The 9,050-nt window shown below is 47.6% G+C and overlaps 1 protein-coding gene across 1 annotated transcript in view; it reads right to left on the bottom strand.

Moving 5' to 3' along the window:
- The window catches only part of PPP2R3A (protein phosphatase 2 regulatory subunit B''alpha), a 169,733-nt gene extending 160,962 nt beyond the window's left edge, over window positions 1–8,771 (bottom strand). Inside the window, exon 1 of the mRNA XM_026649887.2 lies at window positions 8,533–8,771. The gene's annotated coding sequence lies outside the window, so the exon portion shown is untranslated. The remainder of the gene's footprint in view (window positions 1–8,532) is intronic.
- Window positions 8,772–9,050: the final 279 nt, after the last annotated feature.

Here is a 9,050-nt window from a genome sequence, read left to right as displayed (position 1 = left end):
AAAAGCCTCATTCATTATACAACCACAATTCATCCCCAGAGCAAGTCCATCCTGTGCACTAAATCAGGGGTCCTGTGGAAATAGTATATGATCATGTAATTAAATACTGTATCATAATCCATACACATAAGAGGGCTGAATTAAAAGTTCCACAGACAACCTTAATTCTGGCATTTCCTAATGTTGAGTGCTTGATTTGTAACCTTAATGTTCTTTTAATGCAGTTTTATGTGTGTAATTTCCTAGGTATTTTTAAAAGCAAATTAAATAAACCAAAATTTCACCATGTGAAACCATACTGACACCCACATTATTCATCAGCAGGGTTGGACATTTAGATCCACCACATAGACATCTGCCACTCGAGCTAATAGAGTAACTGATAGCAGTAGTAAGTTGTCCTCTAGGTCAGGGGTTCTCAACCTTTTTCTTTCTGAGCGCCCCCTGCTGGCCCCAACATCCTATAAAAACTCCACAGCCCAGCTGTGCCACAACAACTGTTTTTCTACATACAAAAGCCAGGGCCGGCATTAGGGGGTAGCAAGGAGGGCAATTGCCTGGAGCCCCACACCACAGAGGGCACCGCAAAGCTAAATTGCTCAAGCTTTGACTTCAACCCCGGGTAGTGGGGTTCAGGGCCCCGGGCTGCAATCCCATGTGGCAGGGTTTCAGCTTTCTGCCTGGGCCCTAGTGAGTCTAATGCCAGTCATGCTTGGTGGACCCCCCTGGTACCTGCTTGTGGCCCCCAAGAGAGCACCAGACTCCTGGTTGAGAACCACTGCTCTAGGTGGACAAGAAGAAAAAGGGCATGAGACACCCACTTTGCAAATGGGTTTCATAGGTATTTGCTGACAGCAGAGAAATGTTGAAACTCAAGAATCTTGGATTCCATTTAGGCTCTGGAGGGGAGTGTTCGCCAGTGGGCAGACTCTTCTGCCTCAGTTTTCTTCAGCTTCTCCCTATCCTGTCTCTTACTACCACTTCCTGGGTTCCTCATCCCAGTCATCCCTGCAACCTAATGGCTCTTTGTCTCCATCTCAGGGTATTTCTACTCTGCACATTTACTTATAGCAGCATAATATATACATAAGAACATCAGAATGGACATACTGGGTCAGACCAATTATCCATCTAGCCCAGTATCTTGTCTTGCAACAGTGGCCAGTGCCAGGTGCTTCAAAGGGAATGAATAGAACGGGGCAATTATTGAGTGATCCATCCCGTCATCTAGTTCCAGCTTCAGGAAGTCAAAAGTTTAGGGACACCCAGAGCACGGGATAGCATCCTTGACCACCTTGGTTAATAGCCATTGATGGACCTATCCTCCATTAACTTATCTAGTTCTTTTTTGAACCAAGTTATTTCACGAGGAGGATGGTGAAGCACTGGAATGGGTTACCTAGGGAGGTGGTGGAATCTCCATCCTTAGAGGTTTTTAAGGCCTGGCTTGACAAAGCCTTGGCTGGGATGATTTAGTTGGTGTTGGTTCTGCTTTGAGCAAGGGATTGGACTAGATGACCGCCTGAGGTCTCTTCCAACCCTAATAGTCTATGATTCTATGAGTTAGACTTTTGACCTTCACATCCCCTGGCAAAAAGTTCCACAGGTTGACTATGCGTCACGTGAAGAAATACTTCCTTATGTTTGTTTAAAACCTGCTGCCTATTAATTTCATCAGGTGACCCCCACATCATTCATTTTATAGACCTCCATCTTGTCATCTCTTCTCTAAGTTGAACAGACACAATCTTTTTACTCTCTCCTCAGCTGTTCGATACTCCTAATCATTTTTGTTGTCCTTCTCTGTTCCTTTTTCCAAGTCTAATATATCTTTTTTGAGATGGGTCAGCCAGAACTGCATGCATTATTCAAGGTGTGGGTGTACCATGGATTTATATAGTGGCATTATGATCTTTTCTGTCTTATCTATCTCCTTCTTAATTAGGGTGAGCAGATAGCAAGTGTGAAAAATTGGGACAGAGAGTGGGAGGGGGTAATAGGCACCTATGTAAGAAAAAGCCCCAAATATCTGGACTGTCCCTATAAAATCGGGACATCTGGTCACCCTATTCCTAATGGTTCCTAACATTGTTAGCTATTTTTCAAAGCTGCTGTACATTGAACAGATGTCTTCAAAAGAACTATCCACAATGATTCCAAGGTCTCTTTCTTGAATGGCAACAGCTAATTTAGACTCCATCCATTTTTATGTATAGTTGGGATGTTTTCCCATGTGCATTACTCTGCACTTATCAACATTGAGTTTCATCTGCCATTTTGTTGCCCATTCACCCAATTTAGTGAGATCCCTTTGTAACTCTTCGCAGACAGCTTTGGACTTACCTACCCTGAGTAATTTTGTATCATCTGCAAATTTTGCTACCTCACTGTTTACCCCTTTTTCCAGATCATTTATGAATACAGTAACTCCCCGCTTAACGTTGTAGTTATGTTCCTGAAAAATGTGACTTTAAACGAAATGATGTTAAGCGAATCCAATTTCCCCATAAGAATTAATGTAAATGGGGGGGTTAGGTTCCAGGGAATTTTTTTCACCAGACAAAAGACTATTTATATATATATATATACACACACACACACACACACACACATACACAGTATAAGTTTTAAACAAACAATTTAATACTGTGCATAGCAATGATGATTGTGAAGCTTGGTTGAGGTGGTGAAGTCAGAGAGTGGAAGAGGGTGGGATATTTCCCAGGGAATGCCTTGCTGCTAAATGATGAATTAGAACTCCACTGAGCCCTCAAGGGTTAACACATTGTTGTAAAGTATGAGGCTACATTAACAAGGCAGCACGAATGGAGGGAGGGGAGACAGCATGGCAGACAGAGACAGAGACATGCACTGTGTGTGTGTGTGAGAGAGAGAGATGCGCATTGCCCCTTTAAGTACGCTGACCCCACTCTAAGTACATTGCCTTTTTAAGCAGATCAGCAAATTGAGACAGCAGCTGCTGCCAGCAAGCTCCCTCCATCCTGAGCCCTGTCGTGTTCCCCCCCACCCTATAGAAATGAGGTAAGCAGGGGGCAGGAGCAGGGGGACACCCTGACATTAGCTCCCCTCTTCTCCCCCTGCCCCCCAGCACAGCAAGCAGGAGGCTCCCAGGAGCAGCTTCAAAGCAGAGGACAGGAGCAGCACCTGGCAGTGAGGGGAGGGACAGCTGAAATGCCGGCAATTGATAGCTTGCTGGGTAGCTGCCGCACTGGGAATTTAGGGGAGTGTGGAACTGATAGGGGTGCTGCCAGGGTGCTGCCGGTCCACCCAGGTTCCAAGCCCCCACCAGCTAGCTGCAATGGGCTGCTCTTTCTGCAAGCAGTGGGACAAAGCAGGCGGCTGCCAAATAACATTATAAGGGAGCATTGCACAACTTTAAACGAGCATGTTCTCCAATTGATCAGCAACATAACAAGGAAACAACATTAACCGGGACAACTTTAAGTGAGGAGTTACTGTATGTTGAACAACACAGGTCTCAGTACAGGTCACTGGGGGGGACCCCGCTATTTACCTCTCTCCATTGTTCCTATTTTTTAATCAGTCACTGATCCATGAGAGGACCTTCCCTCTTATCCCAGGACTGCTTATTTTGCTTAAGAGCCTTTGGTGGGGTCCACCTGAAAGGCTTTCTGAAAGCCCAAGTATACTATATCCACTGGATCACCCTTGTCCACATGTTTGTTGACCCCTTCAAAGAATTCTAATAGACTGGTGAGGCATGATTTCCCTTTACAAAAAACATGTTGACTCTTCTTCAACAAATCACGGTCATCTCTGTGTCTGATAATTCTGTTCTTTACTATAGTTTCAACCAATTTACCTGGAACTAAAGTTAGGATTACCAACCTGTAACTGGCAGGATCACCTCTAGAGCCTTTTTTTTTTTTAAATCAGTATTACATTAGCTACCCTCCAGTCATCTGGTACAGAGGCTGATATAACTGATAGGTTACATTACTAATTACCACAGTTAGTAATTCCGCAATTTCATATTTGAGTTCTTTCAGAACTCGAGTGAATACTATCTGGTCCTGGTGACTTACTACTGTTATGTTAACAATTTGTTCCAAAACCTCTTCTACTGATGCCTCAGTTCCTCAGATTTGTCACCTAAAAGAATGGCTTGGGTGTGGGGATCTCCCTCACATCCTCTGCAGTGAAGACCGATGCAAAGAATTCATGCTTCTCTGCAATGGCCTTGGTCTTCCTTGAGTGCTCCTTTAGCACCTTGACGGTCCACTGGCCCCACTGACTGTTTAACAAAGGGGTGGGCAAACTTTTTGGCCCGAGGGCCACATCTGGGAATAGAAATTGTATGGTGTGCCATGAATGCTCAGAAAATTGGGGTCGGGATGTGGGAGGGGGTGAGGGCTTTGGTTGGGGGTGGGGCTCTGGGTTGGGTTGGGGATGAGGAGGTTGGGGTGTAGGAGAGTGCTCCAGGCTGGGATCGAGGGGTTTGGAAGGCAGGAGGGGGGGATCAGGGCAGGGGGTTGGGTGTGGAGAGAGGCTCAGGGGTGCAGGCTGCGGACGACGCTTACTTCAAGTGGCTCCCAGAAGCAGCGGCATGTTCCTTCTTTGGTTCCTACGTGGAGGCATGGCCAGGCAGCTCTGCACGCTGCCCCGTCCACAGTCATCACCTCTGCAGCTCCCATTGGAGCACCGGAGGGGGGCCAGGCCGTGGCTTCCGGGAGCCACGTGGAGCAGCCCCCCGACCCTGCTCCGCAGCTGGACTGCTGGAGGGGGGGGCATGCCACAGCTTCCAGGAGCCACGTGGAGCGGCCCCCAACCCTGTGCCCCAGCTGGAGCGCCGGAGCGGGGCCATGCAGCTGTTTCTGGGAGCCACGTGGAGTGGCCCCCGAACCTGCTCCCTGGCTGGAGCGACGGATCACAGGAGCGGGGCAAGCTCTAGACCCTGCTCCCCAGCGGGACCTTGAGGGCCAGCTTAAAACGGCTGGCAGGCCAGATCTGGCCCATAGTTTGCCACCCCTGGTTTAACAGGTTTCCTACTTCTGATGTACTTAAAGGTTTTTTTGCTGTTAAGTTTTGTCTTTAACTAGCTGCTCACCAAAGTCTTTCATGGCTTGTTTTATTATACATTTACACTTGACTTTATGTTCCTTTCTATTTTCCTCACTAGGATTTGACTTCCCATTTTTAAAGGATGTCTTTTTGCCTCTAACTGCCTCATTTACTCTGCTGGTTAGCCATGATGGCATTATTTTTGTTCCTCTTATTGTCTATAATTCTTTTTTTCTTCTTCTTTGGGATATTCATTTTGTTTGAGCCTCTATTATGGTGTTTTCAAATAATCTCCATGCAGCTTGCAGCCATTTCACTCTTGTCACTGTTCCTTTTAATTTTCAGGTAACTAGATTCCTCATTTTTGTGTAGTTCCCCTTTTTGAAGTTAAATGCTACTGTGGTGGGTTTCCTTGGTATTTTCCCTCCTACAATTATATTAAATTTAATTACATTGTTGTATCTATTATTGAGCAGTTCAGCTATATTGACCTCTTGGACCAGATCCTGTGCTCCACTTATGACTAAATCAAGAATTGCCTCTCCCTTTGTGGGTTCCAGAACTAGCTGCTCCAAGAAGCTGTCATTCATGGTGTCTAGAAATTTCATCTCTGCATCCCTTCCTGATGTGACAGATACCCAGACAATATGGGGATAGTTGAAATCCCCCATTATTATTCCATTTTTCACCTTTGTAGCCTCTATAATTTCTCTGAACATTTCAAATCACCATCCTGTTTAGGTGATCGGTAGTATATTCCTACTGCTATACTCTTATTTTTCAAGGATGAAATTTCTATCCATAGAGATTCTAGGGTGCACTTTGATTCATTTAAGATTTGTTTTTTATTTAACTGTGCTTTCTTTTACATATCGTGCCACTCCCCCACCCATGCAACCTACTCTGTAATCCTATACATTTTGTATCCTGGTAATACTGTGTCCCATTGATTATCCTCATTCCACCATATTTCTGCAATGCCTGTTATATGAATATCCTCATTTAATGCCAGGCACTCTAGTTCACCCATCTTACTATTTAGACTTCTAGCATTTAAAAAAAATACACAAGACAAAACCAAACTAAAATGACCTAGAAAATTTAGAGTAGGCAACAGGGGAGATTCTGTAACACATGTAGAAACCCACAGGCACAGAAAGCAAATAAACAGCATGGATTTAAAAACAAAACAAAATAAGAGTACAGAAACAAACAGCTGCACCTATTGCATTAAGCCATTTTTTCTTCATATGTCCTATGGTTGCAATAGAGAAGCTGTGGAACGTGGAGCAGGAGGCTGGAAGAGGAGATGCCCATAAGCAGGGTTTGATCTAAAGGATTAGCCTATAACATGGCCTCAGCTAGGTGCCAAAACTTAGAAAAATATTCTCACCAGTTCAGCTGGATCAGTGGCAGTTGGGGGAGACCATAGATAGAGAAGACCCTTGTGGTTGACCTGTTTTAACCAACATTTTAAGTAGACTTGCTTCCAGATAGAGCCTGTCTACACTAGAGCTCCCGCTCATGCCACCATTGATTCAGCTGAAAGACACTTCCTCGGGACAGAGACTATCATTGGCAGGAGACTGGACAGTCATTTTTAGAGACATGAGGCAATACATGTATAAGTGTCCACATAAATTATATCAGAATATTCAATTGGGGGGGACAAAACACAACTTAGAAATATTGTGTATTGATCAAACATATTTCAAGACACAAAACAACCTGGAGAAGAATACTGACAGTGTCAGGAATGAGTAAAAGCAATTAGAAAGAACCAAGCTCACCAAAATGCTGATCTACCTTGGCACAAGATAGCTGTAGATATTTATATTTGCTCCTAGTAGATTATTTATCAGTGTATCCACAAGTCCTATGTATGCCAGAGGCATATGGTTACTGCACTGATTTCCAAACTAAGAGCTGTGTTTGCAAGATATGGGATCCCTAAAGAACAACAAATGACAATATTCCATTTGTAAGAAGACAAATGTGCAGCTGCAGCATTGTAAGAACTGCAATTCACTCCAGTCTGACATCTACAATCTAACAAAATGGATGAGAGAACCAATCACACAACTAAGTCACTGTTTCATAAAATTTCTGCCTCAGTCAAAATCCCACCTCTAACTTTGCCAGACCAGCCCAGTGTAGCCTGCAGCCCAGGAATGGGCATGGTCGTGAGAACAGTTCTAATCCATGGCGATGCCACAACCCAGCAAACGGTAATACCCACAACTGAGAGGGACACAAGCAACAGAAGACACCTCTTACCTCTTCATCTAGTGACCTAAGGCAGACACACCAGCCAGCTGTAGGGTCAAGAATAGGTGACACCATCAGAAGACATATTGTTATCAGAATCAGAACCTGTCACTTTCGAAACACTGGTGAAATCCTAGTTTTACTGAAATAGGAATTTTGCTTCCCAAGGGCATGTCAGGCACATCATATCCCACACTGGGCAAATTTTTAACTGGGCACGTTTTAACATCAGCCATGCATGCCATCCAAAGAGAGAATCGTTTGAAAACTGAACACTGAATCAGCAGTACAAGCTGATCTCTAATTAAGTCAGTGCTAGGAACCTGTGACTCATAAGACCATAATGCAGAAAGCAGTCACCACCACTCATAAGAGATTTTCATGTTTCAAGTCTAGTGACAAAGACATTGCTTGCTATTATGTTAATTGGATGTGGGATCTTAAAGTGCAGAAAGAGGTGAAATCTATTGTAAACTGACACTTTAACATGCAAGTGTGACCAGCATAGGAGCACTTCCCCCTCCTTCCACACTCCAGTTGCAGAGCCAGCACACAAAGAGCTATGTTCCATTTGAGCTGCAGAGTAGATGTACTGCTCCAGCTCTAGCCAATAAAGTGTTTACAGTTTAATTTTCTCATCTGGGTGCTTAGGAAAGGAGTGTGCGGGGCAGGAGAGGCCCATGGCCAGGTTGTCCTTACAACTGCTCGGCCAGAGCAAAGCTGACCACTTGCAAAATGTCATTAACTCAATACCCCCACACACTGGGTATTCATGTGAGCAGGCAGATTCAGTTACAGAGGCACACTAGGTGGGCATTTACTCTTCTATTTTTAAAGACATAAATGTGCACCCTGGGTTTAGCCCTCAGGCTCCTGGGAACGGTGCCTTTGGTCAGCAAGGCTGGAAACCAATGACTTAAACCCCAGCGCCTGGGCGGGCCCCAGGGAGCCTGTAGCGAGGCTGTCTCCAGCCAAAGAGAGCAGCGCCCGGTCGTCGGGCCGTGTCACATCGCGCGGGTGCCGTGCGGTTAGGTGTCAGGTAGCCCTGCGCGCTCCGCTGAGCCCGCCCGCAGCCGCGGGGCTGCACACACCGGCCAGGAGCGGGGCCCCCTGCCCGGTCGGGCAGCGGCTCCCTCCTCCCCCACCAGCACCCTGAGCCACGTCCCGCCCCGGCTGAGAGGAAGCACCGCTGGGCCCGGGGCGGGGCAGCGCGACACCTACCCGCCGGGCAGCGCCTCGGCTCCCGCTCGGCCCCTTCCCCGTCTCTTCCGCACGGCCGGGGGGCGCCGCCCGCAGCCTGCGCGCCGAGCCCGGCAGAGGCGCGGCTCTGGGGCGCGGGCAGCGCCTGCGGGCCGTGGCGCCAGACGAAGCGGAGCAGTGGGAGGCCGGGGGCCGCACGCCAAGGGGAAGCCGGGGGGTCAATGCGGCTGCCGCGAGCGGCCGGGACAGGCACAGCCCTGCGCGGGCCGCCCCTCCCCGCGTGTCACTTACCCCCGTGCGCCGCAGGGGTCCGCCTCTGCCCGAGCCCTGCCCCCGGCCGGGCCCGGCCGCGGTCCCCCAGTAGGGGGAGGAGGAGTCCGACGCTGCAGCTGCAGCCGGGCCTGACGTCGGCCCACACAGCTCAGCTAGACCGCGCTGCCGGCCCCATCGGATACCCTCGCCTCCCTCCGCCGCTCCCCCTTTCCTTTGCCCCGTCTTGCTCGCGCTTCCCAGAACCGCTTGGGCACCCAGCCTCCCCG

This window comes from Terrapene carolina, unplaced genomic scaffold (genome assembly GCF_002925995.2).
Source record: "Terrapene carolina triunguis isolate 2854851 unplaced genomic scaffold, T_m_triunguis-2.0 Scaffold88, whole genome shotgun sequence".
NCBI classification, from domain to species: Eukaryota; Metazoa; Chordata; order Testudines; family Emydidae; genus Terrapene; species Terrapene triunguis.
The sequence above is the reverse complement of the archived record's forward strand: the minus strand, read 5'-3'. Positions and strand labels throughout refer to the sequence as shown.